Source organism: Stegastes partitus, unplaced genomic scaffold, assembly GCF_000690725.1.
Source record: "Stegastes partitus isolate 25-593 unplaced genomic scaffold, Stegastes_partitus-1.0.2 Scaffold1259, whole genome shotgun sequence".
Lineage (NCBI taxonomy): Eukaryota > Metazoa > Chordata > Actinopteri > Pomacentridae > Stegastes > Stegastes partitus.
In genome coordinates, this window is record NW_007578990.1 from 1 (window position 1) to 14,523 (window position 14,523).

Consider the following 14,523-nt stretch of genomic DNA (forward strand, 5'->3'; position numbering starts at 1 on the left):
CATCTAGAAAGTACAAAAACTTCTGTCTTCATCTGGTTGAGCTTGAAAACATCTCAACCAGAACTGCAGCCAGAACAGATGAAAAGTTCATCTAGAAATTTCACCCTAAACTCAGACATTTGAGTCATAATCAAGCAGCTTCTCATGTAGAATAATTTGCTGCTTTTCTTTGTCACATAAGGTAATAATCTGATTTTTTCTTTCATTGGATTATTGGCCTGACAAAATAAGCAGTTTGAAAATATCCCCGAGGACATTTCTTCACTACATTCTGACATTTAAAACTAAACAAATCACTAGATCAAGAAACTAAACATCACTAATAATGCCAACAGATGCCACAATCATTTAATTTAAACAAACAAGAAAACCTCCTGATGCAACACAACACAGGCATCAGGCAGCACATGCTCAGTGCTGTGCTGAGGTGGGATCTGAACCAGTCTACGCTCCAGATAAATTGCGTACGTGATCCGTTCAAGCAGATTTGCCGCCTTTACAGGATCAGCATGAGGCCGACTGGCGTCTCCGCCAACCGTGGTGGCGGCAGCGGATGACAGCAGAAGAAGTCACGGCCAAAAAAAATGGATTTGGGGCGTTTTGCTCCCAGTTTTCTCAAAAGTGCACACATTCATCCAACTGCAAGCAGACACGACCGTGAAAGAGTGATGGAAGGTGAAGCTTTTAAACCCCAAAAAAAGTGCATTCACCAACTAAAACACTGTACGTCTGCACAGCTTTCACACACTTCTCTCACACTCTTTAGGTTGCAGCTACAAAATCAAGAAATTCTACTTTTTCCCGCCAACAAAAAACAAAAAAACACACACAATCTTATTTTAGTGTTTGCACTCATTTCAGGCGGGAAGCAAGACAAAGCAAGTCAGACTCACATGAACATACTGTGTCTGTTCATATCTGACAATGTCGTATAATTCAAAAACAGCAGCAACACAACCTGCAGCCTGCAAAACGACAAACTCACACCTCTGGGTTGTGTTAGAATGCCAGGTGTTCTGGTTATTTTGTCCACCTGTCGTGCACTACTTTAAAGGCCCCGTGTCTTTGTCATTCACACAAAAGGAGCTAATTTGTGGCTTTTAAAAAAAATTCACTGATTAAAACCTTCAGCAGCATCAGACCACATCAGATGTCATCTTCAGACTCGTCAACCGACGTTGGCGTGACAACATCTTCCTGCCTCGCATTAGATTTTTTTATTATTTTTTTTTTTTATCTCCCCTTTTCACAGACTGTTGTTCTGTTTACGTTTGGATCTCAGATTGTGTGTTTAAACCAGCAGCAGGATGTGTTTACAGCCCACACACACCGTCCACACTGAGCTAAGAAACCACAGCGAGCCAGTTCAGCGGCTGACCAGCATGTAAAACACTTCCATGAATGAGAACCAAGGGCCAAAAAAAAAAAAGAAGAAAAAAGAAAATGGCTCAGGCAACAGCGCAAGAAATGGGAAGCAGAAAATGTTTCAGAATTTGGGAACATAAACAGGCTTTGTTGCTCTTTTCTCCTTCACTGAGGAGTACATGACTATAAGCACTGCTCATATGAAACCAGCGAAGAAGTCGTCTTTATAAAAACAAACCTAACAGAAGGTTTCATTTTTTTGTCACTCCTACACACGTCTAATAAATCCTCTAGTGTGGAGTTAAAGATCTGGGTTTAGGTGTATGATAGGACAGGTTTTACTCCTTTAAATTTCTATTTTTCATACCTACAACAGCAAAAATTACAAAGATTGCAAAGATTTTTAGAACCAAACTGGCCAAATCTTCCCCAACGTCTAGCTCCGCATTCAGACCTCCAGCTCTCCACATCACACGAGAAGCCTCCACACGTCCTCCGTGTCTGAAAGATTTCGCTTGTTTAGTTCAGGATTTGGACTCCCAAACATTCAGCCCACTGTAATCCATCTGTCAACTGAGGAAATGTTGTTTCGGAGCCCGCGATGTTTGTTGGACGTTTATTTGTTGGGCATCTTGTTCAGCTTTTAATTGGCTGCTGTTTGCTGATACCTCTCAGCGTTAGCCGAGGTGTTAAATATTGGGAAATCAGCAGAGTTGTGACTAAAAGAGGTTCCTGCAGGTGATGCAGCCATATGCGACGCAGCTTTGAGTGGCTTATGTACGACCGACAGGGGGTCAGATGAACTTCACGTGTCGGTTTGTCTGTTATATTTGGCTCATTTATCATGTGTGTGGTTTTTTTTCTCTATTTGTGGTTCTGTTTGGAACAAAGATGAGCCGTCAGGTGGATGAAACCTTAAAATGAATAAAAGAGGCTTCTGAGCACAATCCAAACAAAGAAACATCCTCCTTTAAAAATAAAAAAATAAAAAAATCTGCCTTTTTGGAAGTTTTATTTCAAACCAGCTCTCCTCTGTAGAACCACTGCTTCTGTGCTTCATCTGTTCAACACAAATCCGCCCTGATCGTCTCGAATCAACCTTCACGTCCGTCTACCTGTTGTGCAGCTGCACAGGTGAACCGCCTCGCGTTGTGCTTCACCGAGCTCCCAGTTTAACATCCCAGTGTGCCCAGTGCATCAGTGTCAGAGACGTGCTCTGCAACTCAAAGCTCCGGATCTTTTGTCCCCTCAAAATCTGCCCATATTGTTGCAGCTCTGTGGGGGCCAAACAGCCTCCTTGTGCCAAACCAGACAGACTAAACCCCCCCCAACACCACCACCACCTCCCCTCCCTCCCTCTAAACACCCCCTACACACACACACACACACACACTACACACACACACCACTGTCTTTCTAAATAGTTCATTAAGCTGGGAGCAGTGGTGGTAAATAAGAAAAATCACTCTGAATAGAGACAAAGAGGATCCATCAGAACTCATAGGAAACACTGATTTTTTTTAAAATTATGAGTGTTTCTTTCATTTTACTTAAATTAAATCCTAAAGATTTGGAGTCATAAATATTTCAAAACCTTTTTATTTCTCCCATGAGAACAAGTTTAGCCATTTATACATAAACATATATTGAAATAATCTCTCCTGATCAGATCCTCTAACCTGCTGCCTCCTTCATGTGCTGCCATTTTGCATTTCCAGGTTTTTTTTTTTTCTTTGCTCGCACCCATCAGAGCAGCTACAGGCTCCGAGACTCACCTCCAAGTTAGATTTCTCCTCCAGCATCCTCTGCATCTTTTTGTTTTAAAAAGAAAAAACAAGTAGGGCTTCACTGCAGCAGCGCGGAGCAGGGAAATAAAAAAAAAAAAGAGAGAGAGAAAGGCTTTTGTCGATGCCACAGATAAACGCGGCCTGTTTAAAAAGAGGAGAAGAAAAAAAAAAAGTCCCACTCTTTCTAAATGTGCCATAAAGCTCCAGCAGGATTCCTGTCGGCTGGAAATAAGAGAAGTGTCCGCTTTTGTTTTTGGAAATGAAGGGAAAAAATGCATCCTGTAAAGCATGCACTAACAAAAAACATGGCGGATTGAAAAATCTCCCACGCCAGAGTCATTACGCCTGCAATTAGAAAGTCATTTGCATAAATGCTAATGAGTCAGAAATTCATGTCGGCACTGGAGGGAAACGAGGGGATTTTTTTTTCCTCCTTTTTTTTTTTTTTTTTGCATGTGGACTTTGAAGAAGAAGGAGGAGGATTTTCACACGCATGGCACAGGCCTGAGGAGGCTTTATTTCCCCAAATGTTGGATTTTATTTTTTTTTTTTTTACTGCCTGCAGTCACACATTAAAGCAGAGAATTAATGATTTAACATCTTATTGTCTCATCAACACACACTGATCAGGGCTTCTGACTGGAACACATGAGACAGAGAAATAAAAAAAGAGCTCTGGGAGGGAGAGCGCTTCACTTCTGCACCATAAATCAGGAGCAATTAACAGTTTGTCACCTTTAAGGTCATTTAAATAAAAATAGAATTGTGCACAATTTTTTTGTTGTTTTTTTTTTTGCATTTTTGAGGAAATAATTTGTAAATCTGCAGAAGACACTAGAGAGTATTATTTGCATAAAAGGTTTCTAAGCATGAATCTGGGCTACAAATCCAGTTGGTGTGTTTTTTGTGAGGATAAATAGAAAAAGTCTGTGTTGGCTTGTATCAGATAGAGTTACTGTGATGGATGAAGATGATGCTGCAGATCTTTATAAAGCATCTGTGTGGTCTAATGAAGCAACTTCAAGTTAAGAAAATATATTTGTATTTGCACAGCATTTATGTCCATTTAAAACTTATTGTTTTATAGGATCCTTATGGGGATTTTATTTATTTAACCTTTTGGCAGCACTTTTCTGAGAAGTCACCTCTCTGACAGGCTTCTAAGCTGAAACTAAAGGCGTCATTACAGGTTAATAAATCATTTACTGTATGGATCGGCTGTTCATAGGGCTGCCAAATTAAGATTTTTTTTTTTTTTTTTTAAACTTAGTGGTGTTTATTCTTTTGGTTACAAATGTTGGAATGAATGAATAAATGCTTCACCCATCTGCAGTCACACATGCCAATGAATGGATTTTATTCAGCATTTACAAAATGAAAGGTTCTTTTTTTTTGCCAGAAAATAAGTGGAGTCCTGATTAACTGAAGATCTAAAATAAATAAAAATGTCCTACTGGGAGATTAAATGAAAGCTGGAAGAATGTCTCCCAATCTGGCAACCCAATAGGTGCTGTTATTAATAGCTGGTGTAAAAAAAAGGATTGATGGGGTATTTATTAACACCAATAAAGCCATTTGTTGCAGCTGACAAACCCTCCATAAATTCTAAATTGATCAAAAATATATAGTTTGGTGGTAATTTACTAAAAACTGGACATTTAGATCCTCAAAATCTGAACTTTGAGGCATGTTTGTTGGATCTGATTGTGTCCTATAATAACCCACTGTGGTCGTGTTATCTGTAAAACATAAATCTCGTCCTGCAGGTGCACTGATCAGGTTTTATTCAGACTCTACCTTCTCCTGCTGGCTGCCTGTTGCTGCCTGTGTCACCTGACCTCCTGCAGGCAGCGTCACGTGCAGCAGGTTGCAGGTTTTCCTCTCCTGTGTGCTTCCTTTTTTTCTTTTTCTTTTCTTTTTTTATCCTGTTTTCAAGGATTCCTGCCACTCATGATGAGATGATGTTTTAATGCGAAATTAATAGCGTTTGCAATGCGGACATGCGCAGTGGAGACTCCAGATGAGAGGCCGTGCGCATGTAGAAGAGCGAGAGTGTGTGTGGAGGAATGAGTGCTGTGTTAGAGTGTGTGTCTGCGAGAAACAGGGTGGTGGACTATTTAGAAATAAATAAATGTAATGTAAAAAAAATAAAATAAAAGCTAAAATCTGAGGGATTCTTTCATGTAAAGGTGTTTTTCTAACCTGGACGTTGGGCCCAATGAGGGGAAACATTCACACATGGGCACATCTTTTTTCCTTTCTGTAGCTTTTACATCCTGAAACAAAATTCAAAAGTAAAACAAATCAAAGTGAGAATAAATGAGAGCCTCCATGTTTTCCTCTGGTGGTGACTGATCACTGACCGGAGACCAGTTTAGCCACATCAGTGTGGACGGACACCACGTCCTCTGTTCATAATAGTGATAAATGAACAATAAACAGCCATTTATAACCATCACTTGACAGATTATTAGTAGGTGTCTGCAGGCTGTGCAGCCGATGAGGCGTCAATGATCAGCAACAAAATGAAACAACTCAAGGATCTGGATCACATCAGAACAATAAAATCATTTTTGCTTTAAGATCATCTCACTGAAGCAGAAACACCTCCCTGTCTTTCTCTATGTGACACATCTTCATGAACAAGTTTTATAAAGATTTAAAAAGTTCTAATCAGTCCCTCCTCACATCCTCTCATCCCGTTGAACCTCCTGTGCGGCCTGTTTGCTGCAAAGTGTGACGCTAGAAACAGCGATGAACTCACACATGATTTAAAATGTGTGTTTTAAGGTTTGTCCCGTGATTACAGGACCGTTTATTTTCCTGCAGGTTAAACTCTTGAGGGAACTCCTGGAAAGATGCTGCAAGAGTTTTCGAATTGGATCAGCCTGATGTTAAAAAATGATGTGTGGAAATATGAGAAAGGACTGAACTGAAACTTTGAGGTCGCCTAATAATAATATTAATAACAATAAAAATCTGAAGGAATCTGGAACGAAATGAAGGAAGTTTAGGCCTAATTTGTTAAAATATTCTGCTGAGCTGCTCTGATTGGCTGAGAGCTGATTGGAAACCATCAATCAGTCACGAGCTGAATGATCAGATCAAATCGATTCGTCAAAGCAAATAATGATTTTTTTAATGCAACAAACTGAGCTCTTAATTTTTGCTTTTATTAATGATGTCTGAAAATAAAATCCTGACACTGATGAACCCCATTGATGAGTTCTTCCTGCTTTGATTATGTCAGTTTCTCAAATTTCAAAAGAGAATCCTAAAAGAAAACGAGCAGCTTGGGACTAAATAAAAAAAAGGAAGGTGAATTAAAATCATCAGAAAATATGTTTGTTCGATATTAGGCGTGTTTTTTTTCCCCACAGTGAAAGATAAATAAGGATAAAACAAACAGAAATGAGCAGAAGTGATTAAAAAGACTCCACTGACTTTCCTTCACCTCTGATCTGTAGGCCACAGGAGATGAACAGAGTTTACAGATGTGTGTAAAAATCAAACCATCGCTTTTTTTTTCTTCTGTTTCAAAAATAAATCTCCCCTCATTTAAGATTACAGTCAGTGAATTAAACCAGATTGTAAAGATGAGAAACGTCATTGGAGCAAATAATTTTACGCACAAAAAAAAAGGGAAATAAAATAAAATCCTTCCAAAGTGGTCGGAAAGTCTGGGTTGGAAAGAATTAAATGTTCCTAAACGAAGTATTAAAACTTCCAAGATGCGTTTAAATCTTGATTAAAGATCACAACTGTAGATTTTATTTTTTAATCATTTGAGCTGTTTTTATTTGAAATTATACCAAATTAAAAACACCGTTTTTTTTTTCCCCCCCCTGCACATTTAAAAATTTCTAAATATCTATAATCCTTTCTGATAAATCTGATGTCATTTAAATTAACTGTTAAAACGTTAACAACCGCAGGAAAGAAATGTCTGTGGCGGATTACTGGCCAAAGGGAAGGAGGGAAGGAGGGAAGGAGGGAGGGAAGGAGGGGAGGTTCAAAAAAATGACACACACACACATAAACACTCACACACAATTAGACACACACGCACGCACGCACAAATGCATGGCCGCATTTGCATGTTGTATCCCACGGTGGAAATTACAATGGAGAGCAATTAATATGCGCATAAATTAAAAGTGAGAGGGGTTTCTGAATTCCAGGAACAGGCGGTCATCCAAAGAGGAGGAGAGAGGAGAGAAAAGAGGCTCTGTTCACACGGGACAGCAGGAGGAGGAGGAGGAGGAGAGGGAGGAAGAGGAAGGATGGAGAGATAGAGGAAGAGAGGAGGAGGAGGAGAGGAAGGGAGGAGAGATGGATGAGGAGGGAGGAAATGATTCCTTTACATTTTATATGAAACACTGATGCTGTTCCTGTACTGGGGGGAAGAGCTGAAGGTATTTTAAATGATGCTCACTGGGATGTATTTTAAAAACCGGTGCTGATTTCTTTGATTTGTTATAATTTCAACACTCAGTGTGGAAGCAGAGGCCTTCCACTTGGTCTGGAGATGCTACTGTAAAGCGCTCCTCGTCCTCTGCATCAGCCTGTCATCATGTTTTCACATCATTAACTTTCAATGAGAAGACCAGTAATTACACACGCAGCAGATTACTGGTCATGCTCCAAAACCAGCAGAGATACAGTGGACACTGTGTGCGGACCACACCGCACCCAAGGAAGCTTACTTTTATTTATTTTTTTAGCTTAACACAAATGTGATGAGACTGTCTGGTGTGTAGCTGAGTCATTATTGGTTTGTTTTTTTCTAAAGTCTTCCTTTCAGATACAAACATTTCTGATGAGTTCTTCTAAATGGGTGATTTATAAGAAAACAACATTGTTTGTAGTAGATTGTAGAGAATGGGAGAGAAGACATGAACTCTTACAAGAACTTGAAGTCAGTGCAGGCTGGACACTTGCACAACACAACAGATGATACGACTTGTTGTACTTCAGTGTTTCCTTCATATGCTCTGGGATCAGCTGCTGTGGTTTCTCAGATGCTCAGTATTTACACATGGGCGTGCAAAACATTTTAAAAATAGGTTTGACCTTGCGGAGATCCAACAGACTGCATTCTATTCATGGGTCAGCTGCTGAATTTCGCTAAACATTTAACAGAAGTGAGTCACCGTTAAACAACTTTAGATTTATAGGAAAAGTGCAAAAAGGCCAAACGTGCCCACTGACAAATTATTTCTGGTTTGGAGTCGAGGTGTAGCATCACTGATTTAATACGCTACCATTTATCAGAAAACACAATTTCAAATAAATATGATCTATAAAAATATAGAGTTTAAAATCGTCTCTCCCTTGAAGCTTCTCTCATTTTGACAAATCCACAACTTCCACGTAGACCTGCTCCGACGTCTGAGGTCTCTGTCCCTGAAGAGTCTCATTAACTGTTTGGTGTCTTGAGGAACCTCTTCAGGACCCTTTTGAGTAAAGGGCTTCATTTGGGAACTCCTCTGGAGGACACACATCTTAAAGAAACCCTTAGAAATACTTAAAAGTAACCTGAGGGACCCTCTAAAATAAAGAGAGTTCAAGGAACAAAGCAGCTGGAGGAGGCCATAGACACACACACAGTGAGTTCCTGGAACAATCTGTCCATTAACCTAAAAAGAAGAAGTAACTTAATGCATCCATAATGATGTTTTTGCTTTTTGAGAAACAGTACTGATGGACAGAAATTCTGCATTTTGGTTTCTATCAATCAACCATCCTTCGACTTTAATACGAGCAACCAGGAGTCAGGGGGTTTGGGGGAATCGTTTCTTTGACCCCATGAAGTAAAACGAAAAGTGTGATTAACAGATAAACAAATAAAGCAAACAGGGGTTTGGTGATCTGTCTGTATAAATGTATCTGATTTTAGTGTTGAGATTCATCAGAAAGCCAAAGAACACATCATGCATGTAGAGGACAGTGAGCTGGTCCTGAAGGAAGAGACAGCAGCAGGCACAGGCCTACACTGCCCCCTACAGGACAAACAGAGCTTCTGGCAGCTCAGTCCATGTTTTGATTTATGTCGCCCTCTAGTGGCTGTTTGTTTTTACTACAACACATTTCCTTAAAGGCATTGTCGAGTAGTTTAGTTTGTGCTACTACTGGCACTGCAGAGATGAATAATAAATGTAGTATTCCAACTAACTGTTCAACTCTGAGCTCGGGGGGAGGGAGAGGAGCAGCAAGTGAGGAGCGAGGGGTGAGGAGTGAGGACATTGGGGTGAGACAGAGCATCATGCTCCATCACCGGACTGTGTGGAATATTTAGGCACTTTGGCAAATTTTGTGACTTTATCCATTATTATTATTACTATTATTACTAATGTTGTGTTGTTGTTGTTGCTAGTACAACAATTTCCCTGAGGTTTCCACTGAAGGGATCAATAAAGTTCTATTCTATTCTATTCTATTCTATTCTATTCTATTCTAATACCACTTCACATAGGAATACTGATCCCTACTGTAGCCAGCAGTACTCTTATTGTAGTACCTCCACGACTACTAGCGCAGCTGTAAGAACCAGTTCTACAAAGATTACTGCTTCTACAATAACACTAACTAATAACAGAGAAAAAAGGCGACGGATCTCTTTTCCAGGACTGGTATGCGTTGATATGCACAGCAAAAATTACAGCATGAATAAAGAAGACAAAGCTGCAGAATGACAGTAAACATGATGAGAAAATCATCCAGGTGCTGCCAAACAGAAAAAAAACCAGAGTCAAATATTACTGCAAACCACCAAGAGTGAACTTCAGAAAAGTCAGACAGAATCTCTCTGTGTGGTCTCAAAGACGAGGCGATGTGACGCAGCTCTCACTCTGTCACTGATGGATCTATGTTCATATACAGGCAAATTAAAGGAAAGCACAAAGTGTTTTCATAAAGTGACGTCTTGTGGGCCACCATGAGCTGCCTCAGAGCACCTCAGCATCGATTCTACACGTCTCTGAACTGCACAGGAGGGATGGTAAATAGTCCGCACTTACATAGAGCCTTTCTGCTTTAGTGGTACTCAGAGTGCTTAACAATGGGTTTCTCATTTACCCATTCACACACCAATGGCGTCAGAACTGCCATGCATGCCGTTTGCCTGCCAATGGGAGCAAGGTTCAGCGTCCAGCACAAGGACACTTCAACACGTTGAACCGCCAACCTCGTGATTAGTGGACAACCCGATCTACCGCCTGAACCACAGCTGCCCAATGGAGGGAACACCATTCTTCCAACACTTATTCTCTTATTTGGTGTTTCGAAGATGATTCTGGAGAGAGCTGTCTGGCACGTTGGTCCAAAATCTCTCACAGGTGTCTTTATTAGGTTGAGATCTGATGATTGCGAATCCCGTGGCGTCTGGTTCACGTCAGACCAACCATTCAGTGGCCCCTCCTGCTCTATGGATGGTCATCCTGGAGGAGGCCATAAGGATAGAAGCATTTCATCAGAAGATAAAGGTGATCTCTCAGGACAACTTTGTATTGTTTGTAGTGAGTTGTTCATCCAACTGGACCATCCATCCATCATCTATACACCGCTTAATCCTCACTAGGGTCGCGGGGGGCTGGAGTCTATCCCAGCTGACTCAGGACCATGGACAGGTCGCCAGTCTATCACAGGGCTACACTCACAATTTAGAATCATCAGTTAACCTCAACATGTTTTTGGACTGTGGGAGGAAGCCAGAGAACCTGGAGAGAACCCACGCTGCACGGGGAGAACATGGAGACTCCACGCAGAAAGATCTCGGGTGTCCTCACCGGGAAGCGAACCGGCGACCTTCTAGCTGCGAGGCAACCACCGAGCCACCTTGCAGCCTAACTGGACCAACTGGAGCCAAACCATGCCAGTGTAAAGACCGAGGTATAAGGTTTCTTTAGAGATTTTTATACCTAGGATCATCCATCCATCCAGTATCTATACACCGCTTAATCCTCATTAGGGTCGCAGGGGTGCTGGAGCCTATCCCAGCCGACTTAGGGCGAAGGCAGGGGACACCCTGGACAGGTCGCCAGTCCATCGCAGGGCCACACTTAGAGACAGACAACCAATCACACCTACGGACAATTTGCAGCCCCTACCTAGAATCAGAGTAAACAAAATGTAATCACGCCAGTATAAAGACTGATTACACTAAAACTGAAGTAGGGCTCAAGGGTTGAGGCTTTTCTTTTAACTTGTCACCTGTCTTTACGTTCATATGAAGACATAATCGATCCAGCTGATGCATCATCCTTCTAATATGATAACACCTATGGGATAAGTATGACCATTGCCATAGCAGTGAATGGTAATTAAAAGACCCGAGCATGTAGGGAGGGTTTCGAAATAAGCTTTTCATCTGCAACTTTTTCTTTTTTTAACACTTTCAGCCCAACAAATACACATTATTACTGCTGAGCAAATAAACAGGTTGACTTTTTTCATGTATCTTTGAAAAATGATCAGTTTAATTGCTGCTTTCACCGATACGCCGCAGTTCCTAAGAAACCTGTAGCGCTTTAAATTTAATTAGGACCAATCAGTCAGTTGTGTATATTTAGCTTGTGAAGTTCTGTTGTGCTACTCGTGTCTGTTAACAACCTGAGCTATTGCAAATCTTGATTCACTTTTAATTCTGCAGATGAAACATTCTGAGGTTGTCTTTTTAAAAAAAATGTAATACAGTAATCATTTGTCAGCGTAGGACCCAGGGTACCATCTTTGTCTTAAAACTCTGACAGAAAATTATGTTCTAAAACCTCATCCTGAAGCGTGACACAATAAGCACACTATTTTAAGATTTAAAAAAACAGGGGGAGGGGGAAATATCTTAATAACAATTACATGCTTTTCTTGGTATTTGTGCAGGTGTGACGATGGGGGGATGGAGCCCACTGAGACTGAATGTGTACAGGGACCAGGTTTTTGTTGCTGCGCACAACATCTGTTGCGTACCTGTCAGTCCTGGGAAAGAAAAAACAAAAACACATCCACCAAGATCATATGAGACCATGAGTTCTGAATGTGATAACTGACTTGAATTCATCAGATTTAGTTCAATCAGCGAGAGCACACGTTGAGAAGCAGCCGCATTATCCCAGCTACATGCACACAGCTACATATGCGCTGTGTTTCCATATAATCCACAAGTGCACTCTGTCATCACTCAGCCACCTTATTAATGTAATTTCTCTCATTTTCTCAGCATAAAGACCGGGGCCAAGCCTGTCAGAAATATGTCACCTTCCAACAAAAGCCGAAAACACAATCCACAGCTGTATGTTTTTCCATAGCTGTCCACCCATAAGCCTTCATTTCTGTTTGACCCCCCCCCCACCCTGTCTCCCTTCTCCACCTCTCAGCGGTCTCGGATCTAAATTAGCGGGTCCTCGCTGAGAACACTGACATTAGCCGAGGCTGATTGCAGGAAAACCTGAATGTTATGGCTCCAACACGCACACCCAGGTTCCTTCAGGCCCTACCTGTTAATCTGCTATTTGACTCTTCTCTCCTGATTGCCACACTTTAGCCCTAATTGAGGGGTGCAGGCTGAAGTGGTGTGGGGGCGTTTGTTGGCTGCGTTGCCATGGACACTGAGCGTTGCTAGGCAGCCGGAGAGATGCCGTGGAAGCAGAGTGCAGCGGAGCAGCGGGTCACTGTTGGAGAGAGGGATGTGCACCCACACACCCCTCACACACACACACACACACACACACACACACACACAGACCGACACACAGCAGAGGGGGGGAGGCGAACAGGGAGAGAGGATGGGAACGGAGGAGAAAGACTGAATGGAAACTAGTCTAATGCTAATTGATAATTTGCTGTGAGCGTCAGTAATTATTTAATACTGCAATTTAAAGATATACAAAGAAAAAAAAATGTTAAAAATCAAGTTAACCTAGATTCAGAAACTCATCACTCTGTCATTCACACGACCCTGTTTGTCCAAATTAAACCCTGTTATTTGTTTAGTGATCAGAAGGGAACCTCCTCGACCTCAAAGCCCCCAGAACATAATTCAAACAGAACATTTCCCGTACAGAGAAAGCTAGCAAGATTTTCTTCTCATATATGTTTTTGGTTTTTCTTTTCAGTCCCAAAATGTTTCACTTTGTGACTCCTTAAAGTGAAGCATGATGTTTCTGACAGAGTACAGTCGTGACTCGATAATCCGACACTAAATGTAAAACCTTCTTTTATGTCGGATTGTCAAGACGGAGGTCGAGATACAAGGAGGGCTTGATGCTGGAAGGCTCATTTGTTGTTAATTATTGTTCATAGTTGTTATAATAACTAATAGGGCTGGTCCCAATAGCACTTTCTGGTCTCTGGATATTCAGGCCCAATTAATGATGAATATCAGAATATTCGGTGCAGTCGGGGGATCACTTCCACCCCGGGGAAGCGCTCCGACGGGGTGGAAGTGGCCGGAACACACAGGCAGTATTTGGCTGCTGATGCGAGTTTAGGATAGCGGTCACACTTCTGTTTCCACCATCAGTGCCGCCGCCACCGTCTGTATTGACTTCCATAAACACTGAGCACGCTCACTGCCTGTGACGTCGTCGTGTCCTCTTCTGCGCATGCGGGACACTTTTGGGTCGTATGAAGTTCACACAGCAGATCACATACAAGTTACATTTAACTGGAAACGTGAACGAACTCACAAAAAAATTGGATTTCACAAAAAAATCCGAATCACGCATTAAGTCCTGCAGTGTGAACGTAGCCAATCTGTGGGATTGTTCAGTCAGATAATACGCCGTTATCCTGATTGGTGACATAAATGTCATGTTGGAGTCAGAATCCAAGGCTGTCGGTATGTTAAGGCTGTTTTTAATGGGTTCAGTTTGTTTTTCCTAAAAACCTGTCGGATAGCAAGGTTTAGGATTGTTAAGGGTCGGATGATCGAGTCACGACTGTATACAGATTCTCTGCATGAAACAAGGCAAGTCAGAAAAAAGTCTACAGTTTTGGCAGCAGAAGCATGTTTTGTCCTCTTTTCTGTCCTGTGAATCATCTCATGACCCCCCAGGTTTAGTTTATGATCTCTAAGTTGGGAACAGTTGATTTAGTATCTCACATTAGAGACCTGGTAAACATTGGCACACTGTGTGCATCATCCAACAGGATTTGTGATTAACATGCAGCTTCGGTATGTTCAAATAATTTCCAAAACTTCACACTGTGTAAATGCAAAACCAGTTTTAAAGCTGCACTGTTTGGGCAACATTATCTTCAATTTAGAGCTGCCCATCTTATGAATGGAGGTCCAATATTCACTCTGCAAACTCCTCTTTCCTCATATTTTTCATTCTGTAGATGCTCCTCACATTAGGCTACATTAAATTTCTTC